At 33.8% G+C, this 25466-nt stretch overlaps 1 long non-coding RNA gene across 1 annotated transcript; it reads right to left on the reverse strand.

The window, feature by feature from the left end:
* Positions 1–25456, reverse strand: LOC116419907. The gene is made up of 3 exons (XR_004230240.1): positions 25147–25456; positions 16671–16715; positions 1–1287 (listed from the first exon to the last, which is right to left on the reverse strand). It is a non-coding gene; the product is annotated as an uncharacterized LOC116419907 (long non-coding RNA).
* Positions 25457–25466: the final 10 nt, after the last annotated feature.

The raw sequence follows: 25466 nt of genomic DNA on the forward strand, positions 1-25466 counted from the left end.
TCAAGCATTGAAAGCTGAAAATTATTTTGTTCTTTTCTCCTTGAAAAGCTATTGTTGAGCCAGACCTCTGCAGACCCCAGGCTAATTCCAGCCCCATTAAGTACTTCAGCTTCTTTCATTATCCCAATCAATATGTGCTAGAGAAAAGTTTTGAACCTATGTCTTCCTAACTCTGAGGCCGGCTCTTTAACTGCCATTATCTTACTTATTTAGGGTACTATTTCTTATTGAACGTAGTATTATTCTATTGTATGTATTGTTTGTTTGTTTTAGAATAGAGAGGCATCATATTATTGATTGAAGCCCTTGAAAACATAGAGCCTTTTTTGGATATATTATCAAGTGATTCATGTTCCGATGATTTTTTGACCCAAATCAAAATTATTTTATTTATTTATATTTAATTTACTTCTACTAGATTTAATAAGTCTAGTTAGTTGAGATTATTTTGGATCTCCACTTGGTCATCTAATAAATTAGTTGTTCCCTTCAGCTTTCTGCATTCTGTAAATTGGTCATATTTATTAATACATTTATCAAAGTCTACTAATATTTTAATAGCATTGCATGAGACTTGTTGTGAAATTCATTCTTTAAAATGTGCTTTCAGAAAAAAAAATCTATGGTGTATGACAGACTATGCCAGTATTATTCCTCCTTATCTTGTGAATTCCGAGATGTCATCATTGCTTCTTTCCAAATTTCTGTCATTCACTGACTGATTCCAATTTGTTGATCAAAATTCAATCTACATATTAACATTCTTCCTTTTTTCCCTCTACTTCTTGAAGAATGAAGTGGATAGAAAGGCAAAGATAAAAAAAATACTGCCATGCTTTCAGGAGAAAAGAGGAGCTGAAGTTCCCCAACAGTACTATGTCATAGTTTTATGCCGTATTTATGATCTTTTTCTCAAACTCAACATCCATTGCTTTCTTTCTGTTGAATGTTGACTCTTGAGGGTACAGAATGCTTTTTTTGGTCTTTATAAGCTCAGCATGCAGCACAGTGCCTAGAAGATAGTAGTTCAAGTGCCATAGTAGGCACTTGTTGACTGACTACTTTAAAAAGTATCAGGCTGACATTTCTCTAACAGGCTGATGCTACTTCATTCACAATTTCTGACAAGTACATTACTAAAAAAGATAGTTGGGGCAGATGGAGACTAATTGTTGAAGATTTTGAATGTTGGGTTTAGAAGTTTATTGATTAATTAGCTGTTTTCATTGCATCAATAGGTTGGTGAAGAGTTGGGAACTTCTTCCAAAAACAAGGTAAAGAACAACTCTAAACAGAAAAATAAAAAGAAATCATGAGTGAATGAATTAATATTTGTAAATGGCCTAAGAAATGTGTGATTCTTGGCAATTTTGGCCCTCTTTTCCACTATATTATTTAGATTATTAAGCTTTATTCTTATTTTGAATAGTCTTCAAGTTTTTAATTATTCTTAAATGCACAGATATTACCAAGGAAGTGCAAGAGAATTCAGCAATCCTGAGGGTCAAAAAAATTCATTACTTGAAGAGCCAGCTTTCGGGTATAAAATATACCTGCAGCTCCAAAAAGTTTCACTAACAAACTTAAAATTTAATTCAATTAAAATATTTGCACTAGCATTCTTAGTTTTTATGATCCTATGTAGCTTTTCTTTTTTATATACTAATGAATAATAAAAGTTCTAGATTTCATTTTGAGATGGAAATATTTGGGGCAGTTGAAGTCACTAGGACCTAACTTCAAATCTGGCTTCAGACACTTAACACTTCCTAGCTGCGTAATCCTGGGCAAGCCACTTGACCCCAATTGTCTCAGCCAAAAAAAAAAAAAGATGGAAACATTTTAGTTAATGGAGTATTTAGTATTTCCTCTATGTAAGACATTTAAATCATCTTGACATTTTGGGGGAGGAAGGAGGGTTGAAAAAAGTTCTAAAATTGTTAAGTTGATAGCATCTAGGTGGTACAATAGAGCATTTTCAGTATCAGAGACCTGAGTTTAAATTTTGTCTTAGACAATTACTATGTGACTCTTAATCTCTCTCAGCCTTAGTTCATTTATTTGTAAAATAATAGCACCTACCTCCCAGGGTTGTTTTTGTAAGATTCATATAAAGTTAAATTATATAAAATACTTTCTTTGCCAACCCTACAAAACTATATAAATGCTAGCTAGCTGGCTAGTAGCTGTAATAATAGTACTGGGAGGAGGAAGAAAAGGAGGAGAAGGAAGAGAAGGAGGAGGAGGAGGAGGAGGAAAAGATAAAGTAAGAAGAGGAGAAGGAAGAGGGAAGAGGAGGAGGTGGAGGAGCAGGAGAAGGAAGAAAAGGAGATAAAAGGATCAAGAGGAAGAAAAGGAGCAGCAGCAGGGGAGGGAAAAAGGAGGAGGTAAAGAAACAGCAGCTGCAGTAACAGCACTAGTAGTAGACCATTACTATTATTTAAATATAATATTTCTTCTTCAATATTATTGAAAAAATAATACTATAGTTATTAAAAGTAGAACACATCCATAGGTTATGGAGAGTTTGAGAAATGCAAAAGATATCACAAGATGTCAAAGCTAACTATATGTATATATCACCAATTAAATGATAGCTAATTGCTAATTAGAAATTTAAAGAAATACAAATGTGTTAATTCTGATTTGACACAGTTAAATCTCTATGGCAAAGATATAATGTGTGTGCAATGCACTGCATTGCATGGTATTAACACATGTATAGTTCATTTGTTAATTTTCTTTTAAAAAGTGCTATTTTCTTTTGGTCCCCACTTTTGCACAAGTTTCAAGTGACTGTACTCCTCAAAAAACATTCAGTGCTGCCCCTTAAATATTCTATGAACTCTATCTCAAATTGCAATATGGAGACATCCAAGGAAAGAGGGAAGAAAGCAGTTCTTGTCCTTCTTTCTTCCCTGCTGGTGATAATTGACCAAGTTAGGAAGACTTAGGAAGGAAAGAGCTAAAAGGAATAGATTAATAGGCTTCAAGTTTTCATTTGACTCTTATGGGAAACTGAGTTTCTCTGGTTTATAAAGTCCTTAATTATTATTTTTTCAATCTATAAAATGAGCAACCATAAGGCAATGGACCAAAAAAAAAACCCCTTTGTGAAGTCTGTGTTAAAGTTCTATCTACTCATTTAATAGGGTGTATGAAAAACATAGAGCAAGTAACTGAAGCTCTCAGAAAGAGGAATACTATCTTCTATCATGAAATCCACAAAGGTATCATGACTGAATCAACCTTTCCACTTAGAACAAGAAATGTGGATGACTTGTACATTACATTCATTGGTTGTTTCACTGAAATGACTGAAATAGCTTGTGTCTTTCTCCACATTGTGTGAATGACACATGATTTCAGCACCTAGTAAAATAATTCTTAATCAGCCAGGTGGTGCAGTGGATAAGCACGCTGGGCCTACAGTGAGAAAGACCAGAAGCAAAGGAGTTTAAATTTGACTTCAGACACTTAATGATTGTGTGACGCAGGACAAATTGCTTAACTCCTGTCTACATAAAACTGGAGGAGGAAATGACAAACCACTCCTATAGCCTTGCCAAGAAAACCTCTATTTCTATTTGGACCTTAAAAAAAATCATAGCAGGAATTGTCATTTAAAACGACAAGTACAGAATGCAGCAAATTTCTTTTAGAATTTTCAAAGAAACTGAATGCAAAAAAAAATCCAATTAGCCCAATGCCCCCTTCCTATATACATATGAAGACATACCCAATTATCTTGAAAAAGGCAATTAAAAATACAATTAATAATCTTAAGACATGTTATAATTCATTTGATAATTACATTTCTCATGAAGATACTGTCAACATAAACTGTGAAAGTGTAGTTCCATCATGTTTATAAGTATCATAGACAATATGTTCACTGCTCTGTTGTTCTTAAATGTTGTGTTGCAGTTTTTCTTAATAGGTAATAAGTGACATAAAACATATCTGATTTCCTAGTTCATAATTTCAGTTCTATCTAATATGTTGCTGTGAACTCATGTCTTTATTTTATGTATATTAGAAGATGAGTTAAATGGCCAAACTAAGAAAAAATGGCAACTATGTCTCTACTTCATATACAAAAAATAAAAATATACATTAGTTTTATGATAACTTTTGGGGAGTCATCTTTAAAATAAAAGCTTAAAATTACACTTTATAATTCATAAAGCATAGCATAATGCTGTTCTAATTGTCTCTACCTTCAGAAATGCCTTTTAAATTTAGTATCAGTCACAAAAGTTTAAATGAATCATATGCAGATACCAATAAGCATAGAAAAGCTCTGTATTCAATGATGTCTCATTATTTTAAAAATATATCATTTCTGATTTTTTAAATTTTTACCATGAGAGAAAAAAATGTAATTATAATAGTTTAAAACATGCTGTCAGAAAATGTACTATTTAAACTAGGGAGAAAGAGTCCATCCTATAAAACGTTATTTTTCTTCATATAATGTACAGTAGAATAAATATTTTTTTAAAAAACACCAAAGACTATACAGTATTGGTATATTTATTTCTTTGAGAAGGTGCTCTGAATCTCAGACAGCATAAATATTATGGAATGTGATGGTTGCCGTGGTAACAAATAAATAGGAGCAGGCAATCCATGCAATTTTTTTCAACATTTCTACTTTTTTCATAAATATGCATATTTTATAGGTAAAGGATCCATTCAACCCTTTTCTCAGTTCTACAGATGAGCATATTAGCTCTTAATTCATTTTTATATAAACAAATATTTTATAAGTTAGCAAGAGAATAGGTTTAAGAAATTTTAAAATTATATGGAAATCAAATTTTTCATATCTTTATAGAATCATATTTTTAATGCCTTTCATCCTCACTTCACAGTTTTATTTAAGCTAAATGTAAGGACAAGAAGCCTGGTTTTCCTCTAAGATACAGAATTTACATTTATTTTATCTGAATTTATTTCACATGAATCATGTCCTATGTCTGAGTGGGGAAGATTAGATGAACTTGGCTGTCAGAAAGACCAGAAGTTTTGCATTTGTAATTTTAAAGAGTCTCTTTTATTGAAATTTGGATATAGATGCCTTCAGCCCAATTTTATAAATATGAATTTGAATCTTTCCTAACCATATGCATCCTGTCCTAGAATAAACATGCATGCATACAATCTTCTGTATCTGATTGGGATATGCTAATACTATTTTAAGAAGGCATGCTTTAAACAGTACATTTTAAGAAGGTGTCTTGGCGTGTGGTGTTCCAGTAAAATTCAAGGGAGAGCTGATTGTGGGCATGGAAAGTACTCTGGTCTTAGACAGCCTAATTCTCTTATCCTTCTTTCACCAGAGAAGTTTTCAGGCAAATGTCTATTTAATAGACATTTACAGAATACTTTCTGTATGCTGGTAGCGCATTAAGTCAGTCAGTTAACTAGCATTTATGTGCTATGGGCCATCGATAAAATGAAATGGAGAAAGAAATGGCAAGCCACTCGAGTTTCTTTGCCAAAAAACCCCAAATGGGGCTACAAGGAATCAGATATGACAAAATAAGCGAACAATAATAACAGCAACATGGGCCACTGTGCTAACTGCTGGGGGTGTAAAGACAGGCAAAGAACAACAACAACAAAAGTCCCCTGCACTCAAGAAATTTAGTCTCATGAGAGAATCACATGCTTTGGTACAATCAAGACATATACAGGCAAATTGGAGAAAAAAAGGAAGGCACTATGGAACTAAGTAGAAGGTGGAACCTCAGCTAAACTGGAAGAAAAGATCTAAAAGGTAGAGGGAAAGGAGGAGAGCATAAGTGCTTAAGATTGAGTTTAGGAATAGTTGGATAAATAGATCAAGATGCAAAAGAAGTGGAGCAAAAATTCCTTGTTCCTTGGTTTTAAGAAATGTAAAATGAAGGTGAGGGAGCAAAAATATACTCATTATAACTTACCCACTCAAAATTTATTGACATAGAAACATAAAATAAGATTGATACTTTATCACTTTTTTCAACTCATAGAATCTCAGATTTGGAAACTATCTCAGAGGAAATCTAGTCCAGGGCTTCTTAAACTTTTTTTTGTCTAAGAAATTTTTATGGAACCTGGGTATATAGGTATTTAAAATAGATCAAAACTTTTACTGATAACAAATCATAATTCTACACACACACTCAAATTCAGTTATACAATCCACAGTTTAAGGAGCTTTAATCTAGTCCAACTCTAAATCAATCCCTTCTAAATCATAAATCCTTTGCTTGAAAACTTCTATTTAGGGAGAACTCATTACCTGGTGATGCATCCTATACCATTTAGATGTACTTTTAATAGTCAGAAAGTTCTTTCTGGTATAGAGTCTAAATCCATTTTATTCACTGCCCCTACTTCTGCCTAGAAAAATCAAACATAAGTATAATCGCTCATTCTGCAAGATGCCCATTAAATAAATATTTGAAGATACCTAGACTGGTCTTTTCCAGGCTAAAAAAAAATACCACTTGGTAGAAGCAATGAGAGTATGACATAATCTCAATGTGCTTTATCATTCTCACCAAAATATGTGTTCGTGTGAAGCCTAATATTAAATAAGCATTTTGGGCTTCTTTAAACACTCATGATTCATCTAGAACTTGTCCACTAAAACTATTAAATGCTTTTCAGATAAACCATAAATATCACTAAGCCTTTACATAATGATTTAAGGTTTTGTGAAACGTATTCCAAAAATTATTTTATCTTCATCATGACCCTTGAAATGCTGTTATTTTTCCCATTTTACAGATAAGGAAACAGAGGGGTTAAATGACTTTCCCAGAATCACAAAACTATTATCTGAGGCTGATTTTTAATTCAAGTCTTCCTGTCTCCAAGTCCAGTGCTCTATCTACTTCCTCATCTATCATCTGTCTCATTACATAAACATTTCTCACATTATGTTCCAAAGAATCAACTTTAAAAGTGTAAGACTTCTACATTTGCCAGGGTGTGATCATTTGAGGAATCAATCCAATTTCCCCACTCCACTTTGAGTAAGTGACCAAATGCTACATGGCTGGTGCTTTGACCAAGTTGGAGTGCTTCTTCCCAAGAGGAGTGTTTATACTGATAGAGGAACACTGATCATGCCTTAAGTGTCATCCAAAAGGTGAAAGCTAGTTTGGAACAGAAGTTATTGAAGAGCTTGAAGTGTGGTGTTCCAGTAAAAGTTCAAGGGAGAGCTGATTGTGGGCATAGAGAGTGCTCTGATCTTAGACAGCCTACTTCTCTTATCCTCCTTTCACCAGAGAAGTTTTCAGGCAAAGGATCTATGAACATATGGCAAGTATGGTTTAGAAGGGATTGATTTATGTTGAGCTAGATCAATCATTAGTCAGAAATGGTATGTGATCATGTGAAATACATTCAGGCGAAATAAATGTAAATTTTATCTTGGAGGAAACCTGGATCCTTGTCCTTATATTTAATTTAAATAAAACAGTGAGAATGAGAATGAAAGAAATTGTTAGAGTATAATTCTATTAAAATAAAATGAAAAATTTGATTTCCATTTAATTTTTAAATTTCTTAAACTTATTGGATCTTATTGTCTTAGCGTTGTCCTCCAAGAAAATAATAAATATAATAGCTCCACAAGGAAATTAAAGCAAAGAAGCTAAAATGAAATGGAGATATCCAGGATGTATTATACACACACATATACACACATAAACCACACATACACACACACACACACAACCACACCTGCACATACATATGTGCACATTATATTGCATATGTGTGCATAAATGCATATGTGTTAAGTCATTTTGGTTGTGGATGTCTCTTTATGAGCCCATTTGGATTTTTTCTGGCAAATAAATTAGAATGGTTTGCCATTTCTTTCTCCAGCTCATTTTTACAGTCGAGATAACTGTGGCAAACAGGGTGGAGTGAATTGGGCAGGGTTACACAGCTAGTAAGTGTCTGATCCCAGATTTGAACTTGGGAAAATGAATCTTGCTGATACCTGGCCTGGTGCTCTGTGCATTATGGCACAGCTGCCAAAATGTTTTGTTGTTTTTTAGCCATTTCAAATCATGACTGACTTTTCATGACCACTTTTGAGGTTTTTTTGGCAAAGATATTGGAATGGATATGTGCATACATATATGTATATATATAAACATGCATTTTATATATTTCCATATAGATGCATATAGATGCTTTACACATAGTAAGCACTTAATAAAGGCTTATTCATAGAAGTATCCTTTTGATATTTTAATGGAGCTGTCATCTCCACGGGCACAGATGGCAGCTCCTCACATCTTCTCACTTATTACATTCCTTATCTATGTCTTCCATAAGTTTCTGAAACAGAAGCAACCTAATGTACTGGATGGATACCCATCTCTAAGCCATTTAGAATTTTATATGTAGCAGTGTAGATCCTAGGATGTCTATCTGGTACCTTTTGCCTTCTGACATAATTGACGAATCTTCTTTTCCAATTATCTATTTCCTTTATTACATTCTGGCTCACAAGTCATCTTGTGGGCTGTGTTGTAGTCTATTTATACCCAGTGTATGCTCATCAGAAGGAAAGAGGGATTAGATCTGTTTTGTTTGGCTGCAGAAGGCAAAATCCAGAGTGAAGTTGCAAATAGTCAGGTTTAAGATTGGCAAAAGCTTCCCATGATAAGAGCAATCCAAAAGAGAAACAAGCTGCTTTAGGAGGTGTAGATTCTACTTAGATATTTTGTAGTAGGGACTGTTTTGAGGGTGCAGGTTTTATTAGTCACTGAAGGTCCTTTTAATTCTGAAGTACTATGACTCAGTGATCTCTCCATTTCCTTTTGGGTAATCTACAATTTTAATTTTTTAAAAATCATGGCATTCTATGATATTTAACTCTAGTATGCCATAGAAAGACTGTTAAATAAAATGCATTTTTGTGTCAAGAAGAAGCTTATAATTCTGGGATCAATTCATTGTTCATCTATTGAGCTTTTATATTGATACCAACAAGTAGATAAAGGAATCTTGGTCAGGGCAATGTGGCAGCAAGACTCCTCAGGCAAATTTCAAGGGGGACATGGATGAGAATTGTATGAGATGGGCAGGCTTAAACGAGTTGTGATCAATATCCCAAAGAACTCTTGAAATAATGAGATTTCAGATCCACTGGGACATACATTTTTGCGCATTGGTGGAAGCAAAAAGGCATATATTTTAAAGCTTTTAATTCCTTTTTATTCAAAACTCATGCCAGAACTTTTATCATAGATAAGATTTGGACTTTACTGATTCAGAGATTTAATTGTTTTTACTACCAATGACCTTGTCTTATATCCTTGTTAAATCTAATCCATCAAACATACATTTATTAAACATCTATCAAGTGTCAAGTATGGTGCTAGATGTTAAGGATACAATAATAAAAGTGAAACATATATCTATCTTTGAGGACCTTCTAATCTATCAGGGAAGAGGATAGGTACAGGAATAACTATGTTAAACACATACAAATAAATATAGGACAGATTTTTTTTGGCGGGGGGGGGGGAGGAATGCTTTAGCAACTAGGAGAATGAGGAAGGGCTTCATGTTGAAGTTGTTGATTAAATGTAATTTTGACAGAAATAAGGTATTCCAAAAGGCAAAAAGCATGTCCAAAGACATCTCAGGTATAGCATAGCTAATGCAAAGATACAGAAATGGTAACTAAAGCAAAAAGACCAGATTGACTAGACCACAGAAGAGGAGAAGGAAGGAAGGAATCAAACATTTTTTAAGCATCTAATGTGTGCCATTTGCTGTGCTAAGCACTTTTAAAATAAATATTTTTATAATATTATCTCATTTGATTCTCATAACGACCCTAGAAGATAGATACTGTTGTTATGCCAATTTTATAGTTAAGGAAAATGAGAAGACACATGTTCAGGGTCACACAGCTGGAAAAGTGTCTCTAGAATTGCTCCTCTGCTCCATTGCTGGAAGCAGCTTTCTGTGTCACTTTTTGGCCATTAAAGCAGTGTTATGTTACTTTAGTTAACTAAATCTTTAAGCCTGCGCTCTCCAGAACTTCTAAGATTTGTTCCTTACGTGCTAAAGAAGCATGACACTCAAAGCAGTTCCCTCTAATGCAGAGATCTGTAAAACTATTCAGGTTGGCTTTCTATACACTTAGACACTTTCCCCTTGCAAGCTACAGAGGATGGAAAAGAAGTATATGGGCGAGCCTCTGCTCTCTCAAGCTGTAAGTGGACCTAGGGAACCAGAAAGGCTTTCCCCAAGCCAGATTTTCACACAATAGAGGAAGCTGCTTCTTCCAACAGTTCTCTATAGCAAAAGTCTCCAATCTGATCAGTTCCATGCATCAAATGGCTTGACATTTATCAGCTTTCCATATATGTGCACTTCTGCATTCTGTCTTCTGATGTTTGGGCTTCTACAAGCATCTTTATTCTTTGATTTTTCCCTTTGTTTTGTGTATGTGTGTGTGTGTGTGTGTGTGTTTGTATATGTATGTCTTCTGAAAGTTTGGCTTCTCAAATGGTTTCTGATTCCTCATATCAAGATCTTCTCATATGTAGTGACCCACTTCTATCTTAGGTGGTGAAAGCCTAAATCAACATTTCTGTAAGATATGTTACAAAGTTGTCATATAATAGTTACTCAGTTCCCAAATAGTCCTTTGACTCCAATTTTTCTAACAATAAATTTCCAAGTCTAAAAAATAGGAAAATGTAAATTAGATGCTGGGAGAACATACACTGAAGGTATTTTTTACAATTCTTATTCTTTGAGTGCTTTCATTCTAATCTTCCTGGGATTTTGCCTTTTTTCTCAAACACTTTTTTCCTCCTGTAGAACAGTTTTTCCCTCAGGTTCTCTCAAAACTATTTGCTTTTCTTTTGGAGTTGGTTTTCTCCGTATTTCAGACAAAATGTGCTTTACCTGCCCTTTTCAGTAAACAAAATGCCCATATGATAAAATGCCACCTTACATTTGTACTTGTATGTAACACAAGAGGGACAAAACTATAGGACTGTTGTAGTTTATAAATTATATGGTGAAAAACAGGCAGGAGAAATATTAAACATAGATGGACAAATGAAAGAGGATATCATGACATTTGTTATGTTGTAAGCATAGATTTAAAAGTTTTGAACTGTTTTTAAGTTCCTGATTTATAGGAACAAAACAGATTTGAGTTTTGAATAGTATGATAAAGCAACAGAGGTTGGAATTCCTTTTCCTCATTCTACATCTCCGGAAGTTCTTCAAGCCTTCTTTGGTCTCTAGCTTTGACATCATAAACTGATGTGGGAACAATTCTAGAAAACTATTTATGCTAAATTTGGATCCTGAATAGATAAGCAAATCTATATTCATGGGATGGAGTATGAGACTGGATTCTTAAATAGTAAATAGAAGTGGTGACTATGGTAATATGAAATTATAAATGATTCTTCACATTTTGGATTTATATAAATTATTTTAGCTACAGACCATTATAAATATATATAGGATGAATATTTCACTGTTTTCTATAACTTAAAGAATAATTTCAAGTATCATAAGGGAGCTTGTATGTAATTCTAAAATTTTTATTATAATGGCAACATTCACTAATGAGCAATGCAAAACTTTCAGGTAAACTGCTTAACAAGATGAACCCTCATACAAGGTAACATATGAAATCTAAATAAGAGTAAATAAATGCTGTGCAATCAGTAATAAGATTATTAGCAAAGTCAAACAAGGAAGAAAGTGCTTGTAAATGCTTAATCCATGTTAAGTGTTAAGGAATCTGACCATTATTTCTCATATATCATAGTGCAAAATGAAAATAGTCTGATACAGAATGAGGAAGTAAAAAGGATGTATTAAATATATAAAAACATATACATTTATATATTTATTTATATATTATATATATTTATGTAATGTATATATTATATGTTATAATAAATTATATAATATAGTTTATATATTATATTTATCGATAAATATATAAAATAGTTTAGACTTAACTTTTTAAAATATGAAGAGAAAAACTAATGTATGGAAAGATAAGAAATATGAATGTTTCTTCTCCCGCCTATTTAATACTTTCCCCCTTCCATTTAATTTCCATTTTAGTTCCACTTCTAGATATCCTCTTCTTGTTTCTATAACTTCCTCACAAAAAAAAAGAAATATAATGAATTTTATCTGTAGAAGATAGAGGGCATATTTCCAAAGTTTTGATCCATTTAAAAGAAATACTGTCTCTGGGTAATGGAAATGGAAAAAAAAATGAATGTTCATTTAAAAAAAAAGAAGAAAAGAATGGCTTTAACAATGAGACAAATAAGTTTATCCCAGGAACATAGTAAAATCCAAATACATCAAGTTATCAACATGGTTTTATAAGAGCAAAATACGACAATTTTTTTCTGTTAGACTGAAAGACCACATAGTCAAAATGAAAGTGATGAATTCATCTTGGTATCGGTAAAACTTCAGATCCCATTTGATCATACTCTTAATCAGCTAGAGTCTAGGAATGGTAACTGAACTACATGCTTTAGAGTTAAATAATGAGCAAACTACCAATCACAGGGGAGACATTTCAAATAGTGTCCCAAAATATGTCATCAATTCTATTAAATTCTTTATTCATAATCCAAATTGTTTGAGGTCCTTTGTCTAAATCTCGCTTTCCACAAAGTCCATTCTACAAGCACCCTGGAAATACAATTTTTTTCCTTTTTATGTTATTCAGGCCTTCTTTCTCCTTATTTGGGCAACTAATTTATATGGCTATTATAGGGCCACTTGTTTTAGCAGAGAGATTCTATACTTGAATTGGTCTGAAACCTAATTTATGTAGGGAATCTGGGAGGGGCAGAGGAATGGTTTGTTTTCTTCCACAGTTTAGATGGCACATTTTTGTGAATGTGATAAAAATATCTTTTCTTTCCCACTAGGAAATAATTAGAAGGCTACCTGCCTGGTGTTACCAGTGTTTAAAATGTAAATGTTGGCATAAGCAAATGAGATAAGCCAACTAAAAATATCTGAAGTAGAGAGATCAAGGAGATGGGGAAGAAAAGCCAGCGACTAGACTGCTGTCAATACAATTTTTTTGATAGATCCTTGATCTCTCTGATATGAGTATTCCTTCAAATATAATCTAGTGTCTTCTTATTCTATGGGGCACTTGGCTATGACTTCCTATAAATTCTCTACAATGCATTCATTCAATGTGCTGAGAAAATTCCTCTGGATAGTCTGGTACTCCATGGATGTGGGCCATGAATGGTCTATTTCCTTTTCCAGTCATTTAACTCTTCCTGTTGCTATCAAATTTGATGAAGCTATATCTAGAACTGGTTAGATGTTATCTTCAAAACCATAAAGCACCCTATTTTTCAAAACAAACTACCTACTACTAAAAAGGAGTCTGGTCACTGAAATGTGTATGAGGAACAACACTTTCAGGACCAGACACTTAGGGGAAATCACACAAGTCAAATAAACAGTATAAAGTGGTAAAACTGTCTTTGATAGCATCAATCAAGGTAATAGAAGTAAGGAAAGAAGCCTAGGAAAAAATAGGTAGTTTCTTCTAACCATTTCCCAGCTTAGCACAATTTGCATTCTAGCATAGTACTCTCTCATGAGAAAGAGATTTAGCATTTAGCATTTGAAAGTTACCATATTTTAAAAATATTACATTTTATAACTGGAAATAATATAGGCTTATTATATTGAAACTGTAATCAATGATTTGATGTATCTAAATAATAAAACTGGCATATTAGAAATATCAGCATCCACCCAACTACCACTCCTCTTCCATACTCCCACTGTTCACTGTATGATGATGGTAGCTGTGGTGATGATGATAGTGGTGGTGGTGCTAATGATCATGCTTGTGATGATGGTGATAGTAGTAATAACTCACATATAATAATTTAAGATTTACACAGCCTAGTTCAGCATTTTGTACCTCTTCCAGGTACTTTGCATATTTTATTTTATATTGGAGTCATTTCCACAATTGTCTTATCTCTCCATTAAAATGTAAGTTTCATGAGAATAGAGATCACATCTTCTTTCACCTTTGCATCTCTCCTAGCATCTAGCACAGTGCTTTGCATATATAGGTACTTCTAAATATTGGATTAATAAAACTAGTTTATTTCTTATTTTTTCCAAATTTGATTTTCATTGTTGAACCTGAACAGGAGCAGATGTTAAAGTCAAAATTTTGTAATATGTTAAAATATGAAAGCTGCTAAAATATACCTCAAAATCAAATATATATAATATATATTTAAAATATAGTTTAAATAAATAAGCAGATAGTTCAGATAGATTTGCATTGCAGGCCAGGATTTATATTAGAGACAAAGATGGGAAACCAAGCAGTCTTTCAAATTATTATATGTGACTGCATTTTCTCCAGTGCTCCTGCTCACCTGCAGCACATCAGACAAGGTAATAATTTATGATAATCACATGAAAATATACAATTAATATTCATCACCTCTCATTTCTCATCACTTTAGATGATCAGTAATGCAGAGTAAAAATGCTGTCAGATTTCTAATTGCTTTGTAATGGGCTTGAAACAGGGAAATCATTAAAGGCAAACAATCTGTCATTTGTCTGTTACTTTAACTATCACTAAAAAAAACTCATTAAAGAAATTGCTAATGAGCTACAAAAGACAGTACTCAAGGTGCTTCTGCAGTACATTTTTAAAACAATAATGTAAATTGCTTAAATGATTCCCAAGATATATTATAATATTTTTGTGAAAATTCATCAGAAAACATTTTTGGGCACATTTTTAAAAGCTGTTTGGTTTCATTATTTTGACATTTCATCCATCATTCCAATAATCACTTTAGAATATAAGCTCTTTTTTTTCATTAGCCTTTAAGTAACTAAACTAAAAGGCTGAAAGAAGAAAGCCAAAACAAAAAAAAAATTGTTACTTGTAAAGTGACACACATTTAAAAAGGAGGCTTGGGGTAAATAAGAAATTAAAGACAAGAGTAAATACTTGGCTTTGATTTTTGCTTTATCCACTTCTGTCAGCTTTTAATACTTGAAGTTGTAATGTTTCATATGGTTTCCTTTTCAATTGGGCAAATGTATTTACTCAACCAAGATCTATATAGTACCTTCCAAGATGCATGTTTCGTGAGAATTTTCTGAAGAAAGCAGCTCAAATAATCTAGATACATTTTGTATTTCTATTTTAATGTCAGGATTGCAAAATTGTATAAAAGTTTTGTTAAATGAAGTATCTTTTGTTTTTGCTGGACATACACAGATGAAAAGAATGATTTTTAGTGCTATCACATTTTGTATAATAAAAGATGACAGTTTTGTGACTGGACATTGATATTACTAATTATGTCTGATTAATATGTGACAATGAATTTGACTTGCTAGATATATATGTGTGGGTATGTAATTTGACTTACTCTCTATATAAAAAGAATGACTAACAGTGCCTTTCACATAGATACAATTGAATAAATATCTGTTGAATGATTGTTATAAATAGACAAATTCATTAGAAACTATAAAAAGCAAAAATAAATAAAATAGAATGTTTAATCAATGGTTGCTATACTCTAGAGTGAGTCTTAAAGCTAACTTCCAAAGGTTTCCTAACACCCTGGAAACATCTTCATTATACTCTCTAATTGACTTAAACAGACTTCATATCAACTGTTTAACACATTTTAACCTACAAATTAACACCACTTGTTCATTCAGATTAACCTTTCATCTGTGAGCCAATTATGTGACAAAAATAAAATCAACTTTTTAAAAAATTCAGGCTTAAATTAAAATAACTAAGAATAAGTCAGAAGGAGGAGAGAGGTTTCAAAACATAGAAATGTTACTCATCGAAAGTAGCTAGAAGAGAACATCACAAGGTCAAAAAAAAAAGTTCTGGATAATTGGAAAGCTCATAGTAATGCCAGAAAAACCTAATGAAACCAAAGAGATCACAGATCACACTAAAAAAGTGCTTAGGATCTTTGTAGGAGAAGGGTGTGGAGAAAAGTACTATATAAACAAACCCAAAACGGAATCATTGCCACCAAAGAAAAAATTGTTTACAACAGGGCTTCTTAAATTTTTTCCACTCACAACCCTTTTTAATCCAAGAAATCTTTATGTATTCCACAGTATATAGGCATATACAATAGGCATATAAATGTTTGCTCTTAATAACTCATAATTTTGCGACCCCCAACAATCAGTTATGAAATCCCATATGTGGTCATGACCCATAGTTTAAGACTCTGGAATCTAGAGCAGTCAATGCTAATGATTACATAAAGAATTACATTAAATTCAATGAACATTAAGTAACTCTTATGGTATAAACCACAAGGTAAGGTGCCAAGGCCATACATTCAAAACAAACTCTGTTTATTCAAAATAAACTCTCAAGGAGTTTATAATCTTGTTTGGAGATGAGACATACACAACAAAACAATAATTACACTTAGAAAAATGGTTCAATTAATAACCTGAGAATGGGCATGAAGATGGGAAGATGGGAAGATAAGAGAGGTTTTCATGGAGGAAAGTAATATCCGACAGCATGGCATGTTGGATAGATTGTGAGAGCTGGAGTCAGGAAAACCTGAGTTTGATCCTACCTCAGAAACTCACTAAACTGGGTGATCCTTGGTGAGTCATATAACCTGGGAAAGAGAAAGGAAACAAGTATTTATTAAGCACTTATTATGTGCTAGGAACTTTTCTAAGTATTTTTTAAAATATTTATTCTATCTTATTTGATGTTCACAACAATTCTGGGAAGAAGATGCTATTATCATCCTACCCATTTTATAGTTGAGGAAACTGAGGAAGGGGTTGAGTGACTTTCCACATTCCCAGCTGAACAGAGCCCAACTTTAATATAAAGTTCAAAGTCAAACAATAGGCTGGAACAATGAGCAAACAACAAAAAAAGAACTTGACCATATAAAAGGAAAAAAGCTATAATGGTGGCAAGGAAGAACAAGACAAACTCAAAAGAAAATAACAAGGTGAAAACAGCTATGACCGATTCCTCAAAGAAAATTGCTATTAAGACACAAGCCCAGTTGAGAATTCCTAGAAGAGTTAAGAAGAGAGAGAGGGAGAAATGGTAAGAAAAAATTGGTAAAATAAATGAGAATGATTCAAGAAAATTATAAAAAGAGAATTAACATCTTGATAAAAGAGGAACAAAAAAATCATTGCAGAAAATACATTATTATTCATCCTTTGTTCTGGAAGAGGACATGACATCAGGGAGATGATGATGATAGAAGGGAAGGCTGTGCAGGTCACCTGCCTCACTCTCCCCTCTAGAGCCATTTGAAGATGGCCCTGGATGAAATGTGAAACCTTGGTCTTTTTTTTTCCTTTGGCTAAGGCAATTGTGGTTCAGTGACTTGCCCAGGGTCACACAGCTAGGAAGTATTAAATGTGTGAGGTCAGATTTGAACCCAGGTCCTCCTGACTTCAGGGCTAGCACTCTATCTACTGTGCCACTTGGCTGCCTCAACCTTGGCCTTTTTAGACTAAAGTCTTCAACAGGTCTCAGTTTAACTGCTGTCACATCCAGTCAGTGATTAAAAGCTAGGTAGCAATTAAGGCGAAGAATCTCCTCTTTCAACTAGTCCAAAAAAATCTAAACAAAAAAATAAATAAATCGGGTAAAGGAAGACCCTCAAGGTTTGTGGCCAAAGCCCAAATGACTGCTATTTACATTTAATCTGAGTCAATCAGGACTCAAAACAATAGCAAATGAGCTTGGCCTATGACCTATTGTTGGCCACTTAGAAATTTAAGACACACAAGAGTCCAAAACCTACTCAGAGGCTTCATGTCTCATGTTCTTTCCTCTTACAGAATGTAAACTCTTTATAAAGAAATACTATTTCATTTTTATCTTTGTATTACCAGCACCTAACATAGTGTCTGACATACAGCAGGAGTTCAATAAATGCTTGTTTACTGATTACAATATATCATAAGTACTTTTTTTTCAGAAAAGGGGCAAAAGGCATTAAAAATATTTAGACAAACATAACCAAAAAAATGGAATTGTGCATCCATGTAGTCAGATCATTGGCTAATTACAAAAAAAGGTCAAAATCAGCATCTAATTGGAAGGAAAGAACACAACAGGAAGACAATGCAAACAATTGCCAATAGCTTTAATTTGATCTATTCCAATAACCTACTCATGTCCAAAATAACCATAGGGTAGAAGAAGACTGAAAAAAGGAAAATTCCTATATCAACATCATTTTAAGCAAACTTTTAAAAAATATTTGACACATTAAGAAGTCCAGAAAATGCATTAGCCAGCAAACAAGTGATTTCCTTGCATGGTAAAGAAAAAGTATAATCATAACTAGTTTGTAAAACACTGCAAAGAACAGTAAAAGATTATAAATAGTATTATTTGGTATAAAGCTTGGCATGAGATTATTGAGATACACAAGCCTTTAAATCCATATCTGAAAATTTCAGGAAAATAATAAAAAATAAAATAAGTTTGTCAGTTTTGATAGCAATCTATTTTCATAATTAGTGCCAGAGCAATCATACATTTGGATCCAAATACCTCAATTCCCAAATAGCTCTACAAAGAAGTCAAAATGGAATTTAAAAGACAAAATCAAGACAAATGCCTGGACAAGACAAAATGTCAACTCCAGGACGCTGTAAAGAAGGTCATACAATCTCAAAAACATAAAGGAATCATTTTATAAGATATTTAATAAGGAAATGATACCAAAAGAAAGGAGAAAATAGCATCATATTTATTCTCAAAAAAAAAAAAAAAAGCTAGAGAGAGGTAACATTGATAACTTAGTTTCAAATATCTACTTTTTGATCTACTTTAAATGATCTATATGTATACCAAGGGTACTCTTCATCAAAATATGAAAATAATTTTCCACAAATAATTTTCTATAGCATACATCTTTACAATCATATAACTGACTGAAATGTGCAGGTAATTCAAGATCCCACCATATTGTTTGTTGATTATAAAAAGGCATTTAATTCAGCAAAGCAAAACAACAGTTTTAAAGCTTTTCTTCCAGGAAGGAGTCTTTAATACATATGTTAATAGTATACAAGTTCTCCTAAAAGATGCAATAACAGATATAACTGCTTGATGACCTTTAATTACTAACATGAACTGGGAATAAAATAGAAAGGTGGATCTCACCAAAATATATATATATATATATATATATATATATATATATATATATATATATATATATATACTATGCAAGGTCGAAATGGAAAAGGAATTCCTTATAAATAGTGGGTCCCCATAATGCTTCTTTTCATGAATAATATGGTACTAATTACTTAAAGGACCAGAAGACTATATATCCTTCTTAGAAATACTTAAAAGAGAACAACCTTATAATCTATTCTGGAGAAACTAAATGGTAAATTGATTGTCTTAAACAAACAGCCTCCAAAGTGAGGACTGGAGTCCCCAGGAAGGTCATAGCTTGACCCCAAAAGGTATATGATAAATCATTCAATCAAATAAGAATTTATTAAACCCTTACTATGTGGTAGGCATTGTTGTCCTTAAGAAGCTCATATCTTAATGGGACAAATACAACATGTAAATAATTATGTATATACAAGATATATAGTGTTAATGGAAACTAATCTTAGAGGAAAAGCACTGTGAGTGAGAGAGAGGAAGTAAAGTAAGGTAACACTTTCCCTCCTGGATCCCCAACCCCTGGCTAATGTCTGTAACAGAGAATCTTATCAATTCCAGGGGAATTGGCACAAGTTTAGAGTATATATCATGACAAAGGTCTCTAAGTTAGATCTTCTGAATCCTGGAAGTCTTTTCATAGACATATATATGTATATACATTCACACAGAGATATACACATATATACATATCATGTCTATACATATATATAGAGAGATGCATTAGATTTGTATGTTCGTTACTTTAAGGAGTTCTGGATGAAAAATCCTCTCTATGCAATGCAGGCTGGGACCACCTCCACAATTTAAAGGTTTAGAGAGTTATTCAGAACATAACTGGGAAGTTAAGTGAACTACTCAGAGTCATGTGGTAAGCATATAACCATTAGTAATGGTATGGCAAGTCTAAGAATTCATTTTATTTAATTGCTTAGGCTTTATGGCATTTTCCATAAAGTCAGATTAACACTAGTAAAAACCTTTCATACATCTTATTATAGTAACTCAAAAATGTTTTACTATTTCAGTAACAAAAATTTCTATATGTCACCTACCCTGATTAAAGAAACTTGATATGAAAGCATAAAGGAAGGACATAGCTATTACAATATCAAAAGTATACCTTCAAGGGCATGGGCTGATCTGACATAAGCATAATGGAGGGGGGAATCTCTTAGTTCTATTTGATTTCAAGTAAAAGTCACCGTTAACAGCTAGTAAAGTCACAAAGTTCACACATTATTCACAGGGTTTCATAGCCAGGTTCAAAATTAACCAAGTGGGAAAATTTCCTTTTCAGAAAGGACATCCTGCACAGTGAGGACACTGAGCCAATAGGATCCTGTCTTCAACTATGCAACTTTCATAGCAAGACCTCAACTTTTCCAGGCATAGAGAGCCATTTATAACAGTTCATAGACCACATTCTTTTGGATAACATATGGCATATCCCTTGAATGATAGATTATTGAACTATAACAATTAAGACAATTATTTTTGAAACAAAAAAAAATTTAAAAATATCAAATTGAAGTCCTAACAGATTTTTACCTCAACAAAATTTTACTAATTAAAGCTTAGGGCTAAGTTATTATTTTTTCCCTCATGTTGCCATAAATAAACAATAAGTATATAAATGGCTTTATTTTATTCGCCCTTTCTTGTTTATTCTGTCTTTGAGTGCAATTAGACACTAAAAATTAAGAAAAATTACATTCTGAAATTTCACACATATAATATGATGATTAATTCAAAAATCCAGAAAAATGTCACACACTTTAAGTGTCTAGGCTAACAGATAGCTATATTGTTTATTAAACTGTAGAAGGCAGGAACTCTGAAAATATGTACTTACATCTAGGACAGTAGGGTATTTATAGTTAAGTACCTACTCAGTGTGAGATAATGGTTCTCTAAGTACATACTAAATGTAATGTACTTGTAGTTTGTATGATTGTAATCAATGTAGTTGGAATATAATTAGGGTAATATGGTGATGTAATATTCTACATTTGCACATACTCAGTGTTGTTGTGTATGCTCAGTGTGAGGTAGTGACATAATTGTACTGGAGTATTTAAAGGGAGTCTCAGAGACAGAACTCTCGATCAGCAGCAGCTCTCAGCCCCAGCCCGCAGCCACAGACACAAGCCAGATTCCAGACTCCCTCTTTGATTAGCCATGTGGCCCTCCTGCCTCCTTCACTCCTCCACTAAGATCAAGGACTTGGGCTGATCCTGACGTCCTCCAGAGAGCTAGTGCGGATTTTACATTAACTCTAAAGCAAAAATAAAATCTTTTTAAAATCTGATCAATTTGGCAACATAACTCCAAACCTCTCCTTTCTTCCATTTCCTCTCCTTTTCTTTCCTTTATTTTCTTTCTTCTTTTGTTTCCCTTCCTTCTCTTCATATAGGGTATGATACCCTTACTTTAGGGGTTCTCCAAAGGAATGTCAATTTTGATTGCTGAATCCTTCCAAGATATCTGTGGGCTTCGCAGACTAGATTTCTTTCTTAAGGAATATATCTTAAACCCAAATCATTCTGGCTTTCATTGATTGGTCAACGATAGGTTCTGTGTCAAGTCCTACTTGATCACTGTTTGGGCTCTGAGTGGCAGAGCCACAGAAATAGTAGTTTCCGTTTTGGACAAATCTCTTCCTTTCCATGCCCTTCCCATCTTTGCCTCCCAAACTGATTTTTTAAAATTTTTTACACTAGGTGAAAGAGGTCATTCTTTGCCTCAATTCTTATCTAACCTTTATCACTTCATAGGTGTTGCCTCAGTAACACTGAAACCTGTTAAAGATTTTAGTGCAAGGCCAAGGTCTTCCACTGCGGGTAGGGCCATCTCTAGTAGCACTGATCTATATTTTGCTGGTGTAATAAGATGATTCTGGAGGAGAATGTGAGGGCATTGACTTTGCACAGTCCTCCTTCATTTACATACAATTCACTTGCATTTCACCTTCCTGCTATTATAGTCTTCTTCAAAGAATTTCTCAGATAAGGAAAACTTAAGACCACCACAGTAAATTATTATTATTATCCATTTCAAAGTAAAATATATTCAATTAAATATTTAATAGTTCCATAGTTTGTGACTACATTAACAATTCAATTAATAATCTAACAACATCCAGATTAAAAGAAAAGTTATTTTCCTAATGATACAATTGGAACACCTTCTGAATGTCAGTTTTTAAAATTAACAGCATTTCTTATATAATGATTTCTCAAACATCACAATGTAAGAAAACTAGAAACCTAACAATAACATAAACTATGCTACGTATTTTAAAACATTACACAAATAATTTTATCAAGCAAATGACATCAATTTATTTAAATACACTTCCAAATCCTCTTGTATAGAAAATCACTTCATTTATCTATCAATTCGGAATTCTATATCAATAACATCCAAAGTCAGTGTAGAATAATTATACTTAATACTAATAATAGCCATTATTATATAATGTTTACTATGTGATGGGCACATCACAATGCTTTACAGGTTACTATGTCATTTGATCCTTTCAACAATCCTGGGAGATAGGAGATATCATTATCTCATTTTACAGACAAGAAAACTAAACTGAGGTAAATTGATTTAGTGTTACAAAAAAAGCCAATAAGTTTCTGACATCACATTTGAACTAAGGTTTTTCCTGATCTATGCTACTTCTGAGAATATCACTCCAGTGCCAAATACCAAATGTATTTTACATTAAATTCTGATTTGCCATAGTTAATTCTAATAGGAGAACAGATATTACTTTAAATGAGTTCAGATTATATAATTTAGTTTCAGGATGTACTTCAACCATATCAAATTTGGATTTACAATCACAAATAGTAACACTTAAAAATCTCAGTTTTCTCAAGGGTTATTAGCTTCCAGCATCTCATATTATAGCCCCTACTATTTTCAGTTAGCTCACTTTCAAAGATTTATAGTGGCAATTTCACTTTTTATCTTCCTTTTCTTGAAGCCCATGAGTTTCTAAAGGTTAGGACATGCCCTTCTAATGATCCTTCAAGAACAGAATTTTAGTCTATCATATTAAAAACAATTCCATGTTTTAAATTTATTTTTAGTTTCCATTTGGTAAATATTATCTGAAATTGCTAACAGCTATTTCTCCAAAAACTTCTCATAGCCTCCTAATTTTAATGAGATTTTATAAAGGCTTCTTAAACTTCTATTTTTTCAGCTGTGGCTGAAACTAGTTCTTTTGATTGATTTTAGTGTTAATGCTATTCCAGTTCTAGCTTAGCAACCAGGTTGCTACCAGATTTACACAGAACTCAGTTCAATTCAAAAAGCATTTATTTATTAAGTACTGTGTTGGGTGCTACGATACAGAATGAAAAATAAACAAATTCTTTCAGAGAGTTGAACAGCTACAATGTGAACACACTTAAGTGAATACAAAGTAATGAAAAGTATTTTAAGAAGTATCAAAATATTAGGAGACATCTTGTTTTCCAAGAGCTAAGGTCCAGCAAGCAAGCTGTGCCCTGAGATTGATATAACAATAATCCTTTGCGCTTAGCTTCCAGATGATCTCAGTCTCTGGTAAAAATCACATAATTATTGCATTGTTTTGACCAGCACTGAGTATTCTTTGAGCTTGGACAAGCTGGTACAAGTTCATAAAGCATCATTATGAATCAAGTGTGTAACATTGTTGCTGTTACCCCTCCTTGTCAGGGCTACAGTTCACTTGGGAGTCATTGGTATGTTTTGACATCAGCTACACTGAAGCAGGATGCTCCCACTGGGGGTAGGTTAGCATATATGTTTAATTCCCTCCTTACTTCCAAGCCCTTTCCCTCACTTTATTATTAAACTCTGAACCCTCGAGAGATTTACATGAACTGATGCTAAGTGAAAGGAGTAGAACCAAGAGAACATCGTACACAGCAATAACAAGATTATGAGATGATCAATTCTAATGGATGTGGCTCTTTTCAACAATGAGGTGATTTAAGGTAATTCCAATAGACTTGGGATGGAAAGAGTCTTTCACATCCAAAGAGGGAACTATGGAGACTGAATGTGGACCAAAGCATAGTGTTTTTACTTTGTTGTTGTTAGCTTTTTTTTTCTTTTTTGTCCCCCCTTCCTTTGATCTGAATTTTCTTGTACAGCAAGATGAATATGGAAATATGTTTAGAAGACTTGAACATGTTTAATCTATATTGGAATACTTACTAAGGAGGGAGGGAGAAAAAATCTGGAATACACTCACTCCCCATGAGTTTTGCAAAGGTGAATGCTGAAAACTATTTTTGCATGTATTTGGAAAAATAAAAAGTTATTATATTAATAAAAACGATGTTAAACTTGTTTGATTTCTGACTCTTCTGTTTCTGGCCCGCTCTGCTCCACTGCACTCCTGCCAGCCAGGGTTGAGAGGCTGATTCGATCAATTGCCGGAGGAGCTTTTTATCAACTAAAGAAACCAGGTGAGACCCCATGAAAGAGGTGAGACCTGAGGCAGTTTCGAAGGCAACTAAGCGATGCAGAGGACCTGGCCCTGAAACAGGAAGATCTGAGTTCAAATCTAGCCTGAGACACTTACTGGCCCTCTGACCCTGGGCATACCTTAACATGTTTAACATGTATGGGACTGCCTGCCATCCAGGAGAGGGGTGGAGGGAAGGAGGAGAAAAGTTGGAACAGAAATTTTTGCATGGTCAATGGCAAATAATTACTCCGTATTCGCCTCAGTGCCTCATCTATATAATGGGGGTATAACGAAGAAGGCAGTGGCAGGATGAGCTCATGAACAAGAAGGAGATGGGGATTCCCTCCACTTCTGGGCCTCTGGTCTTGGGGGCTTCTCTGACCCTTGGCTCTTTCCTTACCTGCACCACGGGAAGGATACCCGTCCCGAGGGCCCCCCGCGAGGGCAGAGGAGCTAGGGCTCGCGACGTGACGGGCCACGCGAGGTGCCGCCCGGGACAGCTATTTTTACCGACAGCTCTGGTCGGTCCTGAGCTTCGCCCCGATGCCTGATCTTTGGGAAGCGGAGACTTAGGAAGACCGTTGCCTTGGGCATCCCTTCCCAGACCTGGCTTCAAATCCCGACGTGGGGCCCACCTTTCTCCCGCTTCCTCCCTCCCTCCCCCGCCCCAGGGCCGGACTGAGGCCCCCACGTGCTCCACAGCTCCGGGCACCGAGAAGG

This window comes from Sarcophilus harrisii, chromosome 6 (assembly GCF_902635505.1).
Source record: "Sarcophilus harrisii chromosome 6, mSarHar1.11, whole genome shotgun sequence".
NCBI classification, from domain to species: domain Eukaryota; kingdom Metazoa; phylum Chordata; class Mammalia; order Dasyuromorphia; family Dasyuridae; genus Sarcophilus; species Sarcophilus harrisii.